The sequence below is a fragment of the Lissotriton helveticus genome, chromosome 3_1 (genome assembly GCF_964261635.1).
Source record: "Lissotriton helveticus chromosome 3_1, aLisHel1.1, whole genome shotgun sequence".
Taxonomy (NCBI): Eukaryota; Metazoa; Chordata; class Amphibia; order Caudata; family Salamandridae; genus Lissotriton; species Lissotriton helveticus.
The window spans coordinates 1,099,708,659-1,099,733,325 of record NC_136061.1 but is presented as its reverse complement, the minus strand read 5'-3'; positions in this window follow the sequence as shown (position 1 = coordinate 1,099,733,325).

Genomic DNA, 24,667 nt, shown 5'->3' with positions numbered 1-24,667 from the left:
AAGTTCATTCTAGTGCTCTGAAGTGAAAGACTTTCCTCATTAAAGAAATGCACCTGAATTGGGCACAGTGCACTCCCTCGAGTCTGATCTCATGCCCAATTAAGTATCCACGGAAATTTTTTATTGATGGACCATACTCTTGGATACGTTATCCTCATTATTTTATAAGCCTGATCATTGTGTATTGACTAGTTTATTATGTGGTCTACAAGCAGCAGACCTTAGAGGAGGGCAATAGTTCATAGAGAACTGATTTTCTGATATATACTTAAGTGACTAATTGGGCTGTTCGGCTTTAAAATCCTTGGCTGCTTTGTTGAGAGTTTAGCATTGTGCATTTGTTAACTGGGTTCTGTCCACTTGCACTCACTGACACATTCAATTGTATGTCAAACAGACAGCTCTGAGGTTTGAATTCACTCAGTGCATGTTCATGATTTAGCACAGATCAGCAAAGACAAGATCTCTGGTTTCCAGCTCTTCTTGATGAGCTCTAGCCCTGCCCAGGGATTTTGTAATGAGGGCTCTGCGAAGCAGATGCCCTATGACCCGGGTCAGCCATGATATACCTACCAGAAATTAACTGCTAATGATGGCACTATGGAATGTACCCCATTCATGCTGATTGTGCAGACATTTGGAAGTTCACCAGTGGACTAGGAAGTTTTCTGAAATTCTCAGTTTCGAGAGAATTGAGGTGCTTTATGTTCTGTGAATATCACCTTTGCTGCTGACTCTAGAGGCTTATGACCTTCATACACCCTGATATTCAGTACTCCTATGATTAATTGGGCAATTGCTTTGGAAGCCATCTTGTTCAGGTCACTTAAGAGGAAAAAGAGGACCTCCGCTTTATTGCTCAAGAGACCTTCTACCCTCTGTACTACATTTATTCTACGCTGCCTCTCCACATACTCTTTGGAGCACAGTAGGAGAACATTTTGTAGATTGTCTGCAGGATTAGCTTTGCAGGAGCAGCCTTCAAGAGTGGCCTCATCTCAGAGGCACCTTATGTTCACCATGTAACATTTTCTCATTGTGTTAATCATTCATCACACACATCACATGCTGCAGTTCTGCAGCTCAAGGGACAGTCTCACTCAGGGGCTCAATAAATATTGTGACTCATCTTCATACATACCAACATTTCAGAACTAGAAAGAGGGAAATTCTGAAAAGATAATCAGGGTAATGTATGTCCCCCTTCTACTTCTATTGAAGCAGGGGCAACTTCAGACGAGAGACAGCTGAAATAAAGCATTTTTTGGCTTTAAAATTCGAGAATCTCTCATCAGAATTGGGCCTGTTGGCATGTATGAGGCATCAAGATTTTATTATTGGCAGTTTTACATAATGCAAACAAAAACAGAGTTTGAAAGTTTGATACACAAGCTTTTCTCCTAGGGCATTTGATGGGAGTCACAGGGTGTTTTTTAGAGCTGAGGCCTGAGATTTGAACCTGCATCTCCACTGACAAAGCAGAGTGACTGGCCATGCAAGTGTGCAGCTGCAGGATTGGATGTCAGGTCAATGTCAACATATATTTGTTTTTCCCTTTTCTCTTTCCTGACAGGAGCACGAAGACAGCATTATGGGAGGTAGAAAGGGTGACAAAGGGGTTGTGCAAGAGCTCAAGCTGCCATGCCTGTCAACAGCAGATCATGCTTCTGCAAAAATGGAATTTCTGCATGCAAGAATTGTGAGGCATGATATTAGCCTTGAAATCAGTAGTCTCCACCCTGAATTGTGAGGATTCACATGTATACATTTTGTGCTTGTAAGTATGGGAATATTGTTATTGTTTGCAGGTGTTGCATCAATGGTCATGATGGGTGCATGACACCTATCCACCAGAGTGTCCATCATTTTATTATCTAGGATCAGAGTTTGCTAGCTGACGGTTCTCATTTGCTAGTGGGAAAACTGGGCAAACAAACGAGTCCTGGCCATCATCTGAAAAAAGACATTAGGTATCACTGATTGGCCACTCCTGTATTCACTGACCTTTGAGCCATGTATGTCTGGTACATTAACATTTGTAGGCTCAGGTGGGAGACACATCTTACCTTTACAGTACTTCCTTTTCATCAGTAGAGTGTATCTGACACTTATAGGCCTGGTACTCCTCATCACACATCACACACAGAAATCTTTTTTTTGTTATGGGAGTGCACTTCACTCACTATGAGGACCAGCGATTTCCCATCATAGTGAAACAGGTAAGGTACATTTGTTTCTTAAATTCAGATCTATTTCCTTTAAATAAAATGAGATACATTTTTTAAACAAATGTATTAATTGTATTGTATTGTAATGGCATTTATATAGCGCTTACTACCCCTGACGAGGTGGAGAAGCTCTTTTTCGGCGAGTAGCACGGTACTCCGGAACCCATATTGAGCTGTGAGCTAAGTGTTCGACTTCAGACACCTTATCGTGCTGCGATGCTCCATGATGCGAGTCTTCACCTTGCGGCTGGTCATGCCCACATATTGCAAGCGACAGGGACAAGTAATTAAATAGATCACAAAGTCAGAATTACAGTTGGTCAGTGATCTCTGTTCCCAAGGATATGTGAATCCCACATCTATCAATTTGGTGTTGTTCGTGAGATGACACATGTTGCATGATCCACATCGTGAATGCCCTTGTAGAGGCAGAAAGCCTCCTGGTGTAACGGTCCTCCCCTGCTGCGGTGTAGTTGGTCTTGTGTGCACCTGCAGGTCTTTAAGTTTTACACTCCTTTTAAAGGAGAACAGAGGTCTAGCTAAATTCATACCATTCAAATTCAGTATACGCCAGTGCTTTAATACAGTTTTTTTCATCTGATGGGAAGCCGTATTAAAGGTAGTGACACACACGGGTTTATCTGTTTGTGGTCTATTGGTTTTCTCCAGAAGGTTCTCCCTGTTGGCATTTGTCGCTCTCTTTCTAGATCTTACAATAGAATGTCCCGGGTAACCCCTTTGGGTGAGCTTGTTTGTAAGGAATGTTGCCTTGCCCTTAAAAGTGGTTCTCTCTGTGCAATTCCACCTCCCACGAAAGAATTGACCCACGTGCAAATTGTCCCTGAGGGATATGGGATGAAAGGTGTTGTACGCTAACAGGGAATTCTTATCTGTAGGTTTATGATAAACCTTGGTGTGGAGTTTACCTCCTTTTGGTTCGATCACTAGATCCGAAAAGCGTAACCCAGTCTTGGTCACCATGGACGTGAAGTGGAGCAATGAGTTCCTGTTATTAAGCCAATCCAAGAAGACGAAGACCGATTGTGAATCTCCCTTCCATATCACCATATCCCCAGGACGTTAGTGAATATTTCGAAAGCACCAAGTACAGACCCGCCAGGCTTGGGGCAAAGGTACTGCCCATTGAGATCAACTACACTTCAACAGTACCTACTATAAAGAAGTAGAAGAAAAACTGTTATTTAATGATAATATATCACTGAAATTATAATATTATATTTCTAGCAAACTCAACATAAATTTAGAATTACATAACATTTTCAGTATCCCTTTTTTGCTGTTCTCAGATTCCACTTAAGTTCACCAGACACAGTGATTTCAATGTGGTATCATCATTGAACAGCGGGGGAAAAACAATCAAATTGATTGTAGAAAGAAAAAAAAAAACAGCATAAAGCATAATTTTCAATATGTGTAGCTGTGTGCTTTTCTATCTACACTTTGATACTTACTTCCTTTATCTACATAAACTCTATTATCTATCTCAAATACATTACCCAAAATATAGACTCTCAGTTACATCTGGTACAATATAGACAACACATATATAAACTATTTCCTTTAAAACAGAATTTTCCAAATGCAATATCAATTACCACAAATAATAATCCAAACACTAATTATTAATACTAATAGTTTGCATTTCTGTCTACTTTCTGTTCACATCTTCCCAATTGGCCGAATGATGTACTCAAAACATTGGCTTCAAAAATAACAATTATGAATTTGGTAATTCATAAGGCAATCTAGGTTTGAATTCCAAGTGGGCATCATTGCAATGTGTCCATCCTTTATTACACTTTAAATTCACAGTATAGTGTATAGATGCTGTAGTAGGTCCGTCATGGAAAATAATAGCCACTGCTATAAAAGTTCTTCCAGAAATAGATATTTGACTTGCATTACCATTTTTAATTGTGGTTTCCAATTTTCTTCCATTTGCTCTACAACGTTGTAGCATTAAAATGAGATATATTCCAAATCTTTCTACATATAATGTAGACAACATCTCTGATCTACAATGCGAACATTTCATGTCCTGATTGGCTGTTTTTATCAATTTGTTAAAAGATACTGATTTGCAGTCTGGTATGATCAAGTATATAAATCGTTCTGTTTGTATTTCAGTGGTGGAAGTAAATAAACACTCAATCTGTAACTTAGTCCAAAAAGGTTTTCCATCTGTATTCCTTCATGTTTTATACTCCAAGGATAAGCATTAGAAATGTTTGTGCATCTTATTGTATATTGGGAGTAAATGTCAATAAACCAGTACATATATCCAAAAGATGCCAAATGCCAGAAGCAGTATTGATTTTACTTCTGTCTGTTACCAACTGTTGGAATACATGATGTAGTGAAGAACAGAATCTTTTTTCATGATTTCCCATGATTTCATGATGAAGATCTTGTAGATAAACCACAACATTCAGAATCACATTAGCAAACAGTTGATACCTAAACTATTTTCCAACTGGTATCCTACAATGTCATCATCAATTTCCAATATCTTTTCCTTTACAACTTTAAGTTTCTCTTCAATTATTTTCTTTTTTTCAACCTCAGTTGAATGTTTGACATATTTCCATTTTGGGCAAACTAAACGTTTCTCACATATTGGATATTCACCTAAATCAGGTGTATAAAGGCTTCTTAAAAGATTTTACTGTCTTAAACAATTTGCATCAGCACTAACCTTTTTCTCATCGAAATGTAGCACATACAAACCAGACAATGTTCAGACTGCAACGTATGCCATTCCCTCTTTGAACACTACACTTCCGATATTTACAAAAGCACTATCTATACTTAAAACTTGAGATTTATGGATAGTTACTGCATATGCTTAAAGACAGAAGTAACTGTTTTCTCCGAACATACAAATCTTTCACAAGCAAAAAACGTACAACAGAACGCCCAATCTGTCTTACCTCTTTAATCTGATCAAATTTTATAATCAAAAATTCTATTTCACCTTGTACTGAAATTTTACAAAATCAGCAACTTTTCCCTTTGCTCCATTTACTAAACCTTCTTCTACATTCAAATTACGCTGTAAAATTACCCAAAAGTTTATACATATATGTAAAGTCTTTTCTAAGCTTGCAGTTTTAGATACATACTTTTCCAAAGAATGCAATTTAGCCTGTAATTTGTCTGTGAGAAGCATAATCACCCCCAGGTGTTCAATTTTATCAATAGCTTCAATTTCTACTATTTGTTGTTTTTCCAGTTTTAAAAGTTCTTGATTAAATGTAGAACACTCTTGCAGTGTAGGCATTAGGCAAACTGCTGTGTTTCCAGTTGTAAACAAGTTCCTTAATAGCCAACTTTGTAAAGACTGTTTACCATGTTTCATCAAGACACCAATTCTTATGTCTAGAAGAATATTTCCGTAATCTTCATCACTTGCTTGTCACATATTCGTAATAAGTTTTTTATATTCAAAATGAAACCAAATGTTCGCATTTCCAATACTTCTCAAAGATTTCCTAGTGTATTCATGGACAAGTGTTTTAAAAAACAGGTTGCCCTTTTACAGGAGTAAGTTGTAGTAGATCTCCGAATACAATTAAATGTTTTCCTCCAAACAGAACTTTTCTTCAGTACTCTTGAGACTTCATACCAAGCTTCTCCAGATAGCTTCTGATATTCCAAATTATTATCATGTTCAACAGGTAGCATAAGTAATCGATGTAAAGTAAGCCCTTTGATGATGTGTGCTGCTAATCCAGTTGGAGCTGTTACAACACAAGATAAATGTGATTCTGTATTTTTTTGTAAATAACTGGTCAAAACTTAAAGAAACTTTTTACTGTTCCAGCTTGACCACTGATGTGCATTAGAATAGTTTTAAATGATGAACATTGGCATTCTTTTTCTCATGTAGCAAACCATTTAATATCTGTTCTTTCACTTCTAGATATATTTCTTCCTGTTCAATATTTAGTTGTTCTTCTAAAGTTTCCAATGGAATATTATCCTGTTGTGCTTCTTGCATTGCAGTTTCTACCTCATTCATGGCTATTGCTGCTTCATTTTCGATAATTGGTTGTCCCAGTGGATCTTGGCTAAGTGGACCAGAACTTTGACTATCTTGAGAACTTTCTCTAGATATTTCCGCTGCAATAGTATTTTTTTCGTTCAATCTCATCATTTAAAATTTGTAGATATGTAGGGAAAATTGTGCATTGAATACTATCTTTACTTGCATTAAAAGAATCTTCATAGCAGTCGAAATCTCCAAGTCATTCCGTTACACTACGCCAAGGCTTAAACATTTGCAGAAGTGCTAAATAGAAAAATTCCCTCTTATCTTGACTTTTGCAACTGAATTTTCTGTGGTTGATAAGATTACCTTTGGCATGTTTTACCAAACATCCGTCACATCCAATTACTGCATATTTTCCTTCTGTTATATTAGCTGTAATTTTTCTTTTAAAGCTGTAATGTTAAAGTATTTCATATAGAGATAGGTTTTTGAGATGTGGACTACTTTTGGGCTATTATGTATCCAACATATTAGTTTTAACAATATCTACACTTTCTAGTAAATTCTTTGCTATGTATTCAATTTTCTTGTAGAGATGTTAATACTCTATTTCGTGTGGGGGCAAGACCTAGACTTATCCAAATGATTCCTCTTCACTTTGAATATAACTGGCTGAACTCAAACAATCCGAACATTCATAGGATCCAATCTCTCGATGGGAAAGCATTTTCAAGCTGAAGCTGTACAATAGCTTGCTAAGACTTTTCTCTTGTGAAATTTCTTCCCACATTTCTTTCCTCTCTGTCTTTTCAGGTTTGGTGATATATGATGTAACATAGCGAGCTACAGCAATTGAATTATCTGCAACATACTCGATATCCATGTTTGCATTCCACATTTTCAAAATAACTGGATTATAGTCATTAATGTACTTTGAAGCTTCTGTTCTTTTTAAGTTGTATGTATTCTTGAGAGATTTCCGAGTTATTGAATGTCTTACTGCTGACAAAAAACTATGTACTCTTCCTTTAGAAATGATAGGACTTGGGAATCCAAAATGACATTTTGTATAAAACTTTCGTTTACACTTGTATTTTCGTCTGCAGCATTTCCCACATCGATGACTTTGAAATTGTAAAACTTGATGTCTCAAGCTCTTTTCTCTTCCATCTCTTGGAATGGCACATGTATTATACTGTTTGATGGTAGATAAAAAAATGTTGGTGCATTCGCCATCCATAATAGCATGTGTATATAAGAAGCACCTCTGGCTTGGTACTCCTTTCTCCCGAAAAAAACTGTTACCTCTCCAAGAGGTGGATTATTTTTATTGCAGATAAATGACATCATAGCTTGAAACCTATGATTAAAGTATCTGCACACATTTAAAGGATCCAAGGAACAGAGTTCTCCAGCTGTCTTCAATTCAATGTTTTAATAGTTGAATTTGCTTCTCGTAGAAATTCAAGTAAATTTTCCCATGCATATTCAGAACAGCTAAGTGTTATAAACCATGTAGGAGTACCTAAGTTTCTTAACATGCATTTAAGTTCTCCATGACGACAATACCAATACTCATTGGTACCACATTGGCACGTCATCAAATTAATTAACTGTGATCCTAAATTCTCATCTCTTTGTTCAACTTTGTCCATGAATTCTTTTGCAGAAACTTGTTGAAGATGAACTCCTGATTTTAATATGTGGTTCACTGCATATGAAAGTGCAGACAAATCACTTTCAAAACAAAGATGAAATATATAATGGAATGCACTGTCGAAATCTTGGATCTTCAGAATACAATCTTGTTGAGCGGTATTCTGAAGCTGGAATTTGAACAGCTCAAAGAAAAACCAAAGGTGGTGATGGACGGAGCGTTGACAATACAAACACTCACCCCCAGTCAACTGATCTGGGTTTAATCCATCACCGTTCTTTAGCTCACTCCGCCACCCCAGTTCAGACATGGTCATATGCAAATCAGTCTGACCCTGTGCCTCATGGGAACAGTCCAGCCCGAACTGCCAAGCCATGTCTTCCCTGGACCGGAATCAAGCTTCCCAGGACCGGTTTCTGGCATTACAGCCGTCTTCAGCCGGGCTTGCTTGACTCCAGTGACAAAGTGAGCAAGGGACTCACGTCTGAGCATACCCTGCCAACTTAGGGCGAACAAAGAAAAACCAAAGGTGATGATGGACGGAGCGTTGACAATACAAACACTCACCCCCAGTCAACTGATCTGGGTTTAATCCATCACCGTTCTTTAGCTGAAGACGGCTGATAGCCAGAAATCGGTCCTGGGAAGCTTGATTCCGGTCCAGGGAAGACATGGCTTTGCAGTTCGGGCTGGACTGTTCCCATGAGGCACAGGGTCAGACTGATTTGCATATGGCCATGTCTGAACTGGGGTGGCGGAGTGAGCTAAAGAACGGTGATGTATTAAACCCAGATCAGTTGACTGGGGGTGAGTGTTTGTATTGTCAACGCTCCGTCCATCATCACCTTTTGGTTTTCTTTTTATTTGTACAGCTCACCCATCAAATTGTCCACCTTCTCAAGTGGGGAACAGCTGTGGATAACAACCAGATTCTAAACTTTTTTACAAACACTCATGGGAGTTCCCTTTGTTTCCTTCATTTGAAATAATTCAATACAGTTTCCTATCACTTCCTTTGAATGTAGAGATGTATAGTGTAAAGTTCATAGATCTCTTGGTGTCCTATACTTGTCCACGTTTTCTATTTGGCTACTTGAAATTTCAGTTTCATCTTCTAAGCATATTTCCTGTTCATCAACATTTACATTCTTATAATAAATATTATTCTGTACCAGAAATAATGTAGCCTTTTGAAGTTTTGAAGGTTTTTTAACATCTACAGATTCTTGCCATATTTTTCGACTCTTTGTTTGTACACCATTACTAGAATAACAACTGGCTCATTTTCCTCCCTGTCTATACCAACAGTTTCAATATTTTTCTTAAAACCTAAAGGTAAGTACACAACTCTTCCTTTCAGACCTCTTTATAAGTCTGTTGGAGGCAGCTTACCTGTTTTAGGCTCTATACAATGGGTGCATAGATTTAATAAGAATGGACTCATATGCATTCGAATCTGCCAGTTCCAGAGGAATAGCTACCAACTATAAATTGTTATGTACTACTCTAGCTGTCATTTTGTTCTCTTCTAATTTGTTGTAACAATATTTACAAATACGTTGACCAGTAGCCAACTCAAACCTACCAACCAATAAGCACCAAATTGCTTCCAGGTATCATTATTTTCCTTTTTACTTTGAATATAAATCAACAATCCTAGTTTGACTTCTGTAGTGAGTACGTCGACAACAAATACAAACATGGGGGTCGATTAGGATGGCGAACGGACAAAGTCCGTCCGCCATCCTGTCTGGGGCAGGGACCGTCCGCCACAAGGGTGGAGGTACCGTGCCCCGAATTAGGATGCACCCTCCACAGTGGCGGGTGCATCCCGCATTTTTAACATTGCGGCCGACGGTGCTGAAAGCACCGTCCGCCGCAATGTCAAAAATGCATGTTGTGCGTTTCACAGCACAACATGACAGGCACCGTGCGGTGCCTGCCATGTTGTACTGTGAAACGCAGGGGGGTACCATAGGTACCCCCCATGTGCACCCCCCACCCCCTTCACGCTGGGGGCCAGCAACGGGCTCCCAAAGCAAAGCCCGTATACCTTTCCGTGGCGGCATTGCCGCCATGGAAAGGAATCTGCATCCAGCCATCGTAATATGGCTGGCGGTGTCTGGAAGACACCACCAGCCATATGAACCCTTTTCCGTCCCTGCCGCAAGGCGACTAGGACGGAAAAGCGGCGGACGGTGTTTCTGTCCGCCGCTGTCCCCCCGCCATTGTAATATGGCGGGGGGGGAAATTGGTGGCGGACGGGCAAGGTTGGCGGACGGATCGCCACCGCCTGCATGGCGGTGGCGATCCGTCCGCCATCCTAATCGGCCCCATAGTTTTGTTTTTCAGATGAAACTGTCTTAAACTTTGTAATTTCTTCTGCAAACTCATCAATACGAATATCTTCCACCTCTTTTTCAGCACCTACACTTATCAAGATCTCACTTTCTCTTCACTCCTATCGTGAACCAAAAAAAAAAACTGTATATCATCACAAACTTTTTTCACATCTGATACTGAACCGTACCAAAGAGCTATGTTCATTTCACTTAAACATAATGCAGGACTTTTTACATAGCAGAGTCTCCTTACTAACGTCCGCATTTCTGAGTGGTGTACTGCTAACATTCTTACATGATGGATGCATGCTAAGACAGCTCACACACGCCAGGAGGGGAATGGCTTCCATACCTGTGCCACAATCTTCTTCCCTGACTCTCTGGTTCCTGCAGTGCCGTGAGAGGAACGGCAGTTCGACCTTCACCTGCATCGCTCTGCTTCTGGGCATCAAACTTCATCTCCCAGCAGGCAGAGCGCGACGCCGGTGGAAGCTGTCATCGCAGGTTGCCCGAGGACTTGGAATCCAGCATGGCCCTCCCGCAGTGCAGGACACGCGCTAAGACTGCTCACACATGCCGTGAGTGGAACGGCTTCCATACCTGTGCCACAGTCTTCTTCCCTGACTCTCTGGTTCCTGCAGCGCCGTGAGGGGAATGGCAGTCCGACCTTCGCCTGCATCGCTCTGCTTCTGGGCATTAAACTTCATCTCCCAGCAGGCAGAGCGCGGCTCTTCCCGCGGCGCTTCCCGCAGCGCGGGACGCGCACTAAGACAGCTCACACACACACACCGTGAAGGGAACGGCTTCCATACCTGCGCCCGAGGACTTGGAATCCAGCGCGGCCCTCCAGCAGCGCTAAGACAGCTCACACACGCCGTGAGGGGAACAGCTTCCATACCTATGCCACAGCCTTCTTTCCTGACTCTCTGGCAGTCCAACCTTCGCCTGCATCGCTCTGCTTCTGGGCATCAAACTTCATCTCCCAGCAGGCAGATTGCCCCAAACCATTCATCAGACTCAACAAAACCCATTGATAAGAGTAGAACTAATGTAAAAGATATTCAAGATCTAGTGACGCTAGTTCTTCTCCTACGGGATGAGATAGAGTCCATGAAGGTTCTGATTGTAAATGTTGCTGCTATGGTAGGGCCTGCGCATAACTGTAGGCGGCGCATCTTGTTAAACCCTGTCTCGAGTGAAACAAACTCTTTCCCATTGAAAGCCGGTAGTGCCTTTGCGAAACCGATGACAATTGAAAAAGTGGGTGGTGTGTGCAAGGCTACCTCCTTCATAGTGAGGTGTCTAAATCCGGAAAGTTCTTACCCATCCCTTATGTACAAAACAGACCCCACTGCTCAATAAAAACAATTTAATCCATCCTCTAAAGACCAAGGAGAGAGGGTATTCAGCACCCAGTGCGAGGTGAAACACTCCCACAATGGTTACCAATCAAGATAAATTTCAAGATAATAGGGGGGACCGAAATCAAGTATAGCACAGAGTACCAATAAAATCTATATGACAAACGTCCCCAAGCTAGCACCAGCAAGAAGTAATGAGAGTGCCGACTCCCTGACCAATAAAACTAGTCATTGGCTGCGTCATGTTAGAGGGTGTCGGTCGGTAATTAGGGATGATATCGCTAAGGTGAGCAGGCTGACCTCGGCCACTGAACAATTTGATTGTATCAAACTGACACTTCGGTCAGGGGAAATGGCTGAAAATCTATTTTCCCTCGAGTTCAAAAACCAGTCACCCTGCCCATTCTTGCTTCCAGTTAAGGAAGGCCCCACCTGACTCTCAGGTGCACCACTACCCTGGGCAGTGGCCACGGGGTCGTGGTGGAAGCTCTGGGCTAGAAAATATCGATTGACTTCCGGGTGTATATGCGCAAGGGCTGTGCAGTGATAGTCTAAAGGGCTGAGCTAATAGTAGTGATACTGCCAGTTATATTCCCAAAACGAGACATCCGCAAGGGGTAGGTACTTGTATGGTTGATGGTTTGGCCGTTTATTTAGGTAGCACCCAGGCAGATAACATTGATATTGCTAGTGGTTTCTCTGAGGTGAGATCTCCTATCACAATTCAATCTGGTGCCCCTGGCCCTGGAACACAGAGACATGCCATGGCCAATAATCCAAGGTAAGGCAAGGAACCATTGCATACAGGCTATGTCCCTAACAGGGGTTCATTTATATCATGGAATACTGCAGGTTTGGGTCCAAAAATATAATTACCGGATTGGCTCACATTTGTTAATGAGTTTGATATCTGTACCTTTCAAGATACTTGGCTCCTCGAGCTGCAATTCTGTGCAGGTTACCTAAACTTTTTTGTTCCCACAATTAAAGGTGCCAAAGGCCGCCCAATGGGTGGCCTTACCATAAGGGTTCACCAAGCATTGGCATTGAGTATCAAAGAATTGCCTTCTGAGAGTAGTGATATTCAGGTGATAAGGTTAGACTTGGGCCCCTTAGGACTTCTGGGCATTTATAATGTCTATGTGAGGGGAGTTCGGGGGGAAAGTCTCAAGTTATTGCAGCTTTGGACAGCCTCCTCGAGTGTTACTCAATGGACAGTAGTGTGATTGTTCCGGGTGATTTAAATTCAACTTTCGAGCCGCTTGCTACTCCCGATTGGCACCTCACTGACGATGAGGATAGCCTATGGGGAGTACCAAAATTGGAACTCGACCCCATTGAAATATGGACAGAGGTCTTTATTCAGATTAACACTATCTGCTATGAAAAGGGACTTAGGGCCCTTAATGGTAGGACGCCACAGGATAGGTCTGGGGCTAATACTTTTAACAATGGGTACAGTAGAAGTAGGATTGACTACATCTTCTGCAGTTTGAAAATCTGGCACACGATAATTGATATGGTGGTTATGGATCGCCTGGAAAGCGACCATAACCCCCTGTGTCTCACCCATGGATGTTGGATGTCGGAGCAACCACAGCCAGGGGAGGTTGAATTTTGTGCCCCGGACGCTGTCCTTACCAATGACATGTGTCGGCTTAACTGGCTACATCTACCTAAAAAAACTGAGGTTCTGGAAAACATTACTGAAGATGTTGACAGAACTGTGCTAGAGATCGAGCAAGTCCTGGGTATTGGTGGTGATCCGGGGCAAGTGACACAGATACATGATAGCTTTTATATCCGTATAAGTAGCCACTTTACTAAGCTCATCAGAACCCAGAAATTGACTGACTCCAAATCCCTGCGGTTAATGTTAATGTTAATGTTAGTGAAACTTATAGAGCACACGAATACCCTGAGGTGTCTTGGCGCTGGATCAGAGTAAAACCAGAGGCAAAGGAGACATAATGCAGTTAGTTTGAAAATAGCCAGGTTTTTAATTGTTTTCTAAAAGAGGAGAGGGGATTCAACTCTCTCAAAGTTGTAGGGAGGGTGTTCCAGAGTTTTGCTACACAGAAGGCCGTGCTCCGGCCTCCCAGCTAGCAGTATGGATATTAGGTACCAGCATTAATCTGGCATTTGACGATCTTAACTGCCTACCTGGGTGGTACCATAAGAAAAGATGTTTCAGAGGTACCTGTCCTACCCCATAAAATGATTTATGGGCAAGGCAGAGTGTCTTAAATTTGGAGCGTTGCACCACGGGCAGCCAGTGGAGATTCCGTATCTCTTCTCTAATTGATTGGTGCTTAGGGATTTTCAGAAGTAGCCTAGCTGCTGCGTTCTGCACCATCTGGAGCTTCTTAAGATGTTGTTTTTGTAACCCTAGGTATAAGCGGTTGCAATAGTCCAACTTGGGCAACACCAAGGTGGTTACCACTGTTTTTCTGAGATCCTGAGAGATAAACGGTAGGACCTTTTTGAGTTTCTTCAGCAGGAAGAAAGAGGCTGAAACTATGGCGTTAATTTGATGTACATAAGTGAGCCCTTTATCTATCAGGACTCCAAGATTTTTGGCCTTCACCACTGGTTCTGGGGTTTGCCCTAGTTCAGCCGGCCACCATAGCTTATCCCATTTTGGCTGTAGATTGCCGAAAGTGCTCATTTCGGTTCTATCCGAATTATGTTTCAGACAGTGTCTTTCCATCCAACGGCTGATTTCCGTCATGCAGCATTGGAATTGTACTGCTGGAGAGAGACTGTTTTTATGAACTGCAACGATGATCTGAGTATCGGCAGCATAAGATGTTAGTTTAAAGCCAAACTGCTGTATTAAAGGTGTGAGTTCCGAGACATAAACATTGAACAGCTTAGGGCTCAGCGACGAGCCCTGGGGAACCCCGCAAGGAAGTACATAGGGGGTTGCTTGATAGTGGTCAAGGGAGACTCTCTGCCTTCTGTTCTTCAAAAAGGATGAAAGTAATGAGAGGGCAAGGTCCCTAATCCCCAGATGTTCATATAACAGCGGTGGTATAACAATGACTGTAGGCAAGCTAGAATTGCCTTTGGTAATGCTATCAGGGGTGGGGAAAGACATGAATACAAAAAAGCTATCCATAAAGCCAAGTGCCTTAGATGGCATGACCTTAAAGAAGCTAGCTCGCAGCATAATACCAAACTATTTTGGAATATCATAAAGTGGGGCAGAGGGGGACAGCCAGATCAGCCCCTAAATCATGTCTCTCAAGAAGGATGGATTAATTATTTTAGGCCCCAATATGCACGTAATCCTTTAGAGGATCAAATGGAAGAAGTTAATTATATGTATTATACAAATGAGGCTTTTAATTACCAAGATGTTTTACTAGCTCTTAGTACAGTGGCTGGAGGCAGAGCGCCGGGACCCGATGGTGTCCCTGCGGATGTGTTCCTCTACAACAAAACACGATGGGGTAGATACATTTTGTTGATGGCAAATGCAACGGCCCAGGGCGCCCCGGTCCCGGAAAGGGGCCGAGATAATTCCAGTATACAAAAAAGAGATAAAACTCAACAGGGGAACTACAGACCTATCAGCTTGATAGACACAATCCAAAAGGTAGTTGGGAGGATGACCCTGAACAAAATTTTAGATTGTATTGAGGAGAGTAGTATATTGTCCCCTTTCCAAGCGGGTTTTCATAAATACACTAGCACCATTGATCAAGTCTTTCATTTTAACCTTTTATGTTGGAAGACTGTGACATTGGGCAAGGGCAGCCTGTATGCTGAATTTGTTGACCTACGTGCAGCTTTTGACCTTGTCCCCGTACCCGGTTATGGGCGACGTTGAGAGAACTAGGCCTTTCTGATGAGATTTTAACTTTGGTAATGAGGCTGCACGAGGGTAACCACGCTAGAATCCGATGGGGGGCAGGGCAGGGTCACCTCCCAGTTTCCGGTTGAATGAAGGGTACGGCAAGGCTGTCCCTTGGCACCAACGTTATTTTCTCTGTATATTAATGGAATAGGGACCGTTTGTTGCCAGTGAACACAGGCGCCCCTTCTCTAGCAGGTGTAAAATTCTGATTTAAATGTCTGCTGATGACACATTAATCATTTACAAGACTCCTAGTGGCCTCCGGCGAGCTTTATTAATTTTTGAAGGTTTTTTGCTGCTCGAGGCCTGGAAGTTAATGTGGCAAAAATGAAATTCATGGCTTTTAATCCGCATCGAAGTTTTAAAGGGAGGGTTTTTATGAATAAACAACCACTTGAATTGGTCAGGGTTTTTACCTATTTGGGCATTCACCTAGAGAAGAACTTTAAGTGGGACTGCCATACAGATATAGCTGCTCTAAAACATTGACAACTTACGGGAGCTTTAAGTCTGGAGCATAAAAGGTCGCTAAAAAAAACGATTAGACCAGTCCTCCAAGTTAATTAATCTAAAGCTGTTAGCTCTGCGCTTTATGGGGCTGAATTATGGGGGTTTGACAAAGCAGCTTCCTTAATCTTTCTGAAAATAAGTTCTTCTGTAGCATTATTAATCTCCCACAAAGCACTCCCCTTAAGCCACTTAGATATGATTTGGGTAGAAAAGCCACTAATGTCGCCAAGCTGCGTCCGATTTTATATTGGCATAGGTTGTGGACGACACCTGAACTCTCATCATATGCCGCTGGTTTTCTTGATGTAATACAATCTGATGGCTTCCACAAAATCGGCTGGTTGAGAGGTGTTAGAAATAGCCTGATTGGCCTGGGCATGAAAATGTTATGGGAGAACCCACCAGAAGCCTCTTTTTCCTCTAAAAATATCCCAAAAGAGAAGTACTGGGAGTGGGCTGCTTTTAATGCTTGGAGTAACACTGAATCATCTACTATGGCGGGAATCTTTTAAGAAACAAAACTTATCCCCAGATTAGAATCCTATTGGGTTACTATCACCAGGCAGAGAGATAGGAAGCTGCACTTCCAACTTAGGGCAGGTTCATTACCCCTAAAGTCCCTTACGTCCAGGTGGACCCCCACAAGTGATAACATCTGTCCTGCCTGTGGAAGTCACAGTGAAACAGTCGCCCACCTGCTCTTCGCCTGCCCTATGCAATCCCTAGGCGAGTCTGGCTGACCCCAATGTGCAAACTACAAATAGGAGCGCCAAAGCTGAAAGGCTTATGTGCACCAGTCCTTTGATATTTATTACAATAGCAGTAGCCAAATACCTAGGATGGGCATAGGTAATAAGGGTGAACCCAAAATCTGGGTAATTTTTAGGTGAGCATTAATTTTAGCTTCCCTAGTCTGGCCATTGAATGTGATTGATTATTTTAAATTGTTTTTATATGCTGTGATGTACCATTTTTTATGTAAAGAAAATTGTATATATGACATTTTTATCTCGTCCATTTGCTCTAAGATTTAGGTTTTTACCTAAACATTTTTAAATATCTTTAATCCAGCCAAGACATTTTTTAACTGTGTATATCTAAATGCTGTTTGTTTCGTGCTTTTATGAGTATACATTGAATAAAGCTACCTTGGATTGGAAAGTTCTTTCTTGAAAGACAAGCCAGAGAATGACCCTGCAAGTTAGTATATTTTCTTACTTTACATGAATCTAGTCTTGTAACATCTTAATCTTCTGTTTAAGACTTTCCCTGGCATATTCTCGTAAAAACAAATCATAATATGTTAATAGATTCCTGTTAAATACTACAAATACTACTACAATTCCACTTATATACCGGAGCTTGTGTACGCCACCCTTAAACTTCTTCAGCTGTTACTTCTTCCATATTCCTAGGAACCATCTTTTCTTTTGGAATGGGACAACCATCTTTCATCTCATAGCATCGACCACTAGTATCAACTGCATGAACTAATGGTTTCTGTTGAAAATAGCTTTCTTCATTAAAGAAAGGCTTAGTACTAGAAGTGTGCTTCCATTCATCAGTGAAAGTTTTACAAAGGTTACTTTTATTAACCAGTCTTTTTCTTTTGCCCTATTAAACAGCATTGTTTTCTTCAATGTTTTCATATGCTTTAATACTAATATAAATAATTTTAATTTCTAATCAAAAGCAGTATTTACTACACTTTTAATGTGTTGCTTCTTCTTATATGCTTCTGATCTTCTTTTATACTTTTTACAATTTTTTAATACATTTTGAATTACTCCACTTCGAAACATTCGTAAATGTATCTCTTTAAATTGTTTTTGTCTTTTTGTGATATGTGTTCTTTTTCCAAAAATGAATGTTTTTTTACATTGCATTTCTTTATTTGCTTGTGCTTTGTTGTAAAAATGTAATTTTTCCTTTCATTACTATTGTCTTTCTTTAATCTCTCTACAACTGTTTTAATACATTGTTTAGTACTCTTGCCAGAACAGACATTATCCTCAGTAACATTTTAGTCTTTTTTTAGAGCACTCTTTTAAATTTTCTTTAAGTACTGCTGTTTTGTTTGTTCTCTTCCCTTTTCATGTTTTCTTGCCATCTTCAATTTATAATGCAAACAAAATAATTTTCTAAAAAACAAAGGATAGTTTGAATAGTTTGTTACACCAGTTAACAATTTTAAATGAATAACATCTCAATACTGAAAATAAGTAGTAGGCAAATAATTACAATTACATTGCTATTGCATTTATAACAAATAAAAGAAGAAAAGTGTAAAAGCAAGCATGAAAATTACAGAAAGAGATGAAAAGGTGTTGATAGAGAAAGAAAGAGACAGAAAAAAGAAAGGTTTAGAAACAGCGAAAAGAAATACACAAACAACAACACAGCTACTGGGAAATGTGAGAAATGCAGAAAGAGGCAACAGAGGTACAGCATGAGACAAAAGAAGAAGAGAAACAAGCAAGAAAAGTACAGAAAGAAGCAAGAACATTACAAAAACAAGCAGCACAGGTGCAGAAAGACAGAAAAGAACAGTTAAAAAAGACAGGAGAGGTGCAAAAAATGAGTAAACATGTTCAAAAAAGGGGCAAAAGGAAGGCAGAAGAAGCAAGAGAGGTGCACAAGCAAGCAACTGAGGTGCAGAAAAAGGCAAGACAGGTGGACATGGAAGCAAAGAGGAGAAGTGTGGCTCTCTGGTTAGAGGAGGCAGACCTGGAAGCAGAGGTCAGCCCGGGACCAGGGTTCAATTCCCGGCTCGGCGGGGTCTTGAGTCCTAAAATGTCCATGGACTCGACAATTCTCTCTCCGGTGCCTACTCGATTCAGGGGTTCACACTCTGCGACTCTGGGCAATAGCTTGCTTAATCTACACAACGGCCCCTCGCGGCGGGATGCCTGGCTTTCACCTTGTGGATACCCTGCCGGGGTTATCTCACATGGGAATACCAGGACGGGTTCCCTAAGCAAGCGCTTAGAAACCGCTTGGTGATTTGCGCTATATAAGTTCCTGTACATTTACAAAGAGGTACAGAAAAAGTAACAGAAGTGCAGAAACTAGCAAAACAGATACAAAAAGAAGGAAGAGAGCTGCTCAAATTGAGGAGAGGTACTGAAAGATGTAAAAGAAGATGCAGAAAGACTTAAGAGATGTTCAAAAAGAGGCAAGAAAGCTGCACAAACAGATAAGAGATGTACAGAAAGAGTAAAGACCAGTGCAGATAGACATTATAGCAGAGGCACCTTAAAGTCAGTATTAACCATTCAGGGGCAGTTTTTTGTGTGAAAGCTGAGTCCATGGGGTGGCAGGTAGAAGGCCTGCAGGGTTGCATTCAGATGCAGTGCCCTAATCCTCTCAGTCCCTGGGGCCTCACAGTAATGGACAGAGGAAAGTAGTGAGAGTCTTAGATATTGTCAAAGAGAAGGCCCAGAATAGGGAGCACTGTATGTACTCATTGTTATGTTTACAAATGGCCAGAGACAGCTTCTTCAGAGAGATACCCCAAAGAAGGGGACAAAATAAGTGTTTTCTTTTAAGGGGCATTCATTAGTGAAGCTGGTACTGCTGCCAAGTGTGTACGTAGCCACTGTTGGTTATCATTAAGGAACCAAATGCAGCAAGACTAGGGCCCAGCGATTTGAGGGCCCCCCTGCATCACAGTTATGACTGTTTACCTTTGAAAACGAGGCATCTGAGCTTATTGTCCTTTCAAGCATTACGACCAAGTTGATGATGCATCATGGTGGGGAAGAGGTAAAGGATGCAGAGGAGATTGCCTGCTACTCAGGACTGCAGTTATCATTAGTGCGGTACAAAAGGGGGTGGTGATGGCCGGAGCATTTGAACCAATCAAACACTCACACCCAGTCAACAGATCTGGGTTTTGAGGTTCCATGGTTTTCGGGACGGTCTTCTGGTGGCGTGACAGATATTTGGTTAAGTATAAGTGGGTCGCTCCCACGACTTTGTTTTGGTTCTTGGTTTTGATTTGATTTTTGCAAAAATCGAAGCCGAGGGGCTCGTATATTTACGAGTGTATCGATAATTAATAACCCCTTGAAGTTTAAAGCTAGATTAGTGAGCTATAAGATGCCTGGTCTTAGCAAAATTAGGAAATGGTTTAGTTGTGGTTGCAACAGGGATTACCGATTGGAGGATTCGTGTCCGATACCTCCAGTTGGAACTCCGACTTATGAGCTCTATTCAAAACACGGAGTGGGTCCTATTACTTATAATGAAGTATGGGTCCACTACACTAGGAAGGATGGTGTTTTACGATGGCCCCAACATGGTAGTTTTGAAGTAAATGTTTTAGATAATCTGGAAGTTGCGCTATTTAAGAAGAAAGCCCGGCTGGCAATGTTTGACTCTTTCCGCCTTTGGCGAAAGGAAGCCAAACAGCGAGAAATTAAGCAAGCAAAGAGAGAAAGGAAAGATAAGAATATGTCAGTACTACAAGCTGCTAGGCAGTTTAAGTCAGATGAGGAAGATCGAGTGTGTGAAGTTTTAGATAGACAGCGTTGCATGGCCATAGATAAATGTTATCCGGCCTTGCCATCATCTTCTCCAAAAGTGACGGAAGACCCTGAAAAAGATCCTTTGATGTCTCATTTACTGAGATTACCACCCCCTTATGTGCAGGGTGCTACTGCGCCTCCATTACCCCCGGTTGTTCTACCCTTTGTTGTTCAACCTCCTGCTGTTGTTCATCCACCCGGTGCTCCACAGATGGTTTTGCCTCCTACTGTGCAACCCACTCTAGGGTCGCAAGCTTTGCCTCAAACTCCTTTGCCTTCTGCTTCTGTATCTCTGACTCCTACTGTTCCTGTTCCTCCTTCGTCTCAAGATTTTAACTTTCCTGTTTTTACGCCTACTTCTTCTCCTTCTGCACGGAAACGAATGACTGAAACTGTTGTCAATTTGTTGTCCCCATTGTTTGGGCCACTGAGTATGACCCCTGTTTCGGAGCGTAAACAGAGTCGTAGTCGGATTCCTAGTTCTGAAGAACGAGCAGTGTTGGATTTATTGGCTCGTAGATGGATTTTGAATGCTTCTAGGTACAATTTGCCCGCAGTTATGGATGTTTTCTTTCAGTGGGAGCCGCTGAAGCAAAGCTATGTTTTTGACGTGATGTGTGCTTTTCTGCGGCAGGAATGGGAAGATAATGAGTTGAGTCCGATTCCGCAGGAAGTGCTTGATGTTCAGTCAGAATTTGCTAAAGGGACGATAGTGGAATCTGATGTTACAGATGCCGTGGAGACGATACTTGTCTTTAGGTCTAGATTACCGCCTCAGACATTGTACGAACCTGATCCTTCTGTTAGGAGGAAAGTGAAGCAGTATCCTATGAGAGAGGTTCCCCCTGTCTGGAGAGAGGGAGTCAGGCTGATGTTAATTGGGGTATTCAGGCTGCAGAAGCCCATTTTCAGCGAGTGTGGGTACATGTTCCTTGGAAGAGAACAGAGGTCTTAGCTCTTAAGCAGACCTTACCTGACCCCCGTAAGAATCCTGCCGGTTATTACAAGGAGTTGTCTCAGACAGTTGAAGTGGTATTATGAATTTAGCTGACATAGACATGTTAATGGGTAATGTAGTTCCTCAACCTTTGTGGGCGAAGATTCGTCATGAAACTCATGCGGCAGAATTAGGTGATACGTGGGCTAATATTGTTGCTGCAGATGGTCGGCAGGTAGGAGGTGCTAAACCTAAACCTTTAGTTGCAGAATTACCAGGTAGGATTATTAATCTAATGAAAACTATGATGTCTGTTTTACGAGTGACTTGGGACAAGTTAGCAGCATGCAAACAGAAGAAAGACGAGAGTGTGTCTGATTTTTTCACAAGGTTTGAAGAAACGTTTATTGATGATAGTGGTCAGAACATGAGTACGGAAGGTGTTCAAAGGTTGTTCGTGGACAAATTTGTCTTTAATTTGCTTCCCGAACTTTCTAATAAGTTAAAGGACTCTGAGAGTTCATGGGCTGTTTCTTCTTTGGCCCAGATATTGGCTACTGCACAATATTATGAGAATAGGGATAAAGATGAGAAGGATAAAGCAGAGAAGAAAACTAAAGATCTAAAGACGAAAGTTCTTTTGCAGCAAGCTTATCCGCCTCGTCAGAATCAGCCTCAGTTTCAACAACCTCCACAGTTTCAGAGATTGTTACAGAAACCTGAGCCTTATGCTCCGCGATTCTTTCCTGGTCCTAATCAGTGTGCTTATTACAGAGAGGAAGGTCATTTTAAGAATAGTTGCCCGGCTTTGTTACAGCGTGCGAATGGCGTATCTGGTCAGAGAGGTTGTGGTGGTTTCCAGCAAGCTCTTAGGGGTAGGGGACGTCGTGTGTTACCCCAGAATGAGCGTTCCTCTTCCCTACAGGATTCTGCGAATTACTTTGACAGACAGAATGTTCCGAGTGGTCAGTCTGCACAGTACTATGTTGATGATTATTATGTCGATAGTGAGAGTGCTAGTTATAATGATAGTTAGGACAGCCATGGGCAAAGAGAGGGAGTAGTGTCAGTTCCAGTAGACCAGAGTGGACCTTATGTTGAAGTGACTACATCAGGTGTGACAGAACCTTTTCTTTTGGATACTGGTGCGACAAAGAGTTCTATTATGCACTCTAAACTTCCTGGCGCACCTTTGTCTGGCTTGACCAATGTTTCCGTAGGATTTTCAGATGCCCCAGTTTGTAACCCTATTTCTAATCCTTTGCCCCTTTCTATTGGCCCTTGTGAATTGGAAGTTCCTCTTATTTTGACGACTGGTTGTAATGAGAATCTGTTGGGTTTGGACTTGCTGAAAAGATTGTATGCAACATTATATTGCTCTCCTTCGGGAGTACATCTTACCCTTGGTAAGAAAGTGATTTCCCCGATGTATGTGTCTAAAGATTGTCTTCCACTAGAATTGCGTTCTCTTCCTGATACACTTTGGGCTACAGGTCCTAATGATGTTGGTCTTTTGCAGATTCCACCTTATGTTGTCACCCTCAAATCGAATGCTAGGCTACCTCGTATTCCCCAATATAAAATATTGATTACTGCTGATGACAAAAAGATTTGTAAAGAGGCTACTCTTTCTCTGTTGCGATATTTGTCTGACCTTCATCCTAAAGTGTCACCTTCAAAGTTGCAATATTGTCGCCAAGAAGTAACCTACTTAGGTCATCTCTTGTCGAAGGAGGGAAGAAGGTTGACCCCAGAACGAATTCAAGCGATTGCGCAAATGAGTGTGCCATCCACACAGAGAGAAGTGCGCGCTTTCTTAGGTATCACCTCGTATTGTAGACAATGGATCCCTAATTTTTCCCTGTTAGCGAAACCTCTGTTGGCGCTGACTCTTAAAGATACTCCGCAATCTCTCCCTTGGTCTGATGAGTGTCAGAAAAGTTTTTCTGAATTACGTGATGCATTCTGTTCGGCTCTGGTATTGGGTACTCCTGACTACAGTAAACCTTTCACGTTGTATGTTCACGAGAGAGAAGGTTGTGCATTGTCAGTGTTGACTCAACAGTTCGGAGATAAGCAGCGTCCATGTGCGTATTTTTCAGCTACATTAGACCCAGTTGCTAAGGCGTTACCGAGTTGTTTGAGAGCTACAGCGGCAGCGGCTGTTTCTATCCGACAGTCTGCTGGTTTGGTATTGGATAATACGTTGATTGTGATGGTCCCACATGCAGTGGATACCTTATTGAACAGGACCAAGACACAGCACCTTACTAGTGCACGTCTGTCAGGTTATGAGTTGACTCTTTTGGCTAGCCATGTTCACATCAAAAGATGTAATGTGTTGAATCCAGCTACGTTGTTGCCGATCTCTACAGAGACGGATGCTCAAGAACAGCATGATTGTTTTCCTCGTACAGAGGAAGAAACGAAAGCTAGAGTTGATCTGAAGGATACTCCTCTGGAGAATGTTGATGGTACCCTATGGGTAGATGGTTCGTGTTTTAAGCTTCCGAATGGTGAAACGACTGCAGCATATGCCGTCACAACTTTACATACAGTTGTTGAGACAGCACGCATAGCACAGAATTCTGCGCAAGCAGCAGAGTTGATTGCATTGATACAAGCGTGTGTATTGTCAGAAGGAAAGCGAGTGAATGTTTATACTGATAGCCAGTATGCATTTGGTGTTGCCCATAGTTTTGGACGTTTGTGGAGAGAAAGAGGATTCCTTGCTTCCCATGGCACAAAAATTCAGCATGGGCAGTTAGTGAATGAACTTTTGGAATCCCTTACTCTCCCAAAGCAGATTGCAATTGTGAAGTGTAGTGCACATAAGAAAGTTGTGGACGATGTAGGTCGAGGGAATGCGTTTGCGGATGAAGTTGCGAAGGAAACGGCAAGAGACATGATGAGCTGTATGAAAGTGGCAGGTCCTGCAAGATGGGTTGTGGAAAGTGGAATGTGTGAAGACACAATAGAAAGTGTGAAGATGATTCAGGCTGAAGCTACGGAAAAAGAAGTGAGTACGTGGAGAGAGAGTACGGGTATGTTGGATTCGACAGGTTGTTGGGTTGAATTGTCAGAACACCAGCGATGGTTGTTGCCAGATGCGTATGTGCTCCCAGTGGTTACGATGGCTCATGGAATGGCTCACATTAGCTCGAAAGGGATATGCAAGTTGTTGGCTCCAGTATTGCAGAATGCTGGAATTCCTAAATGTGCTGAGAAC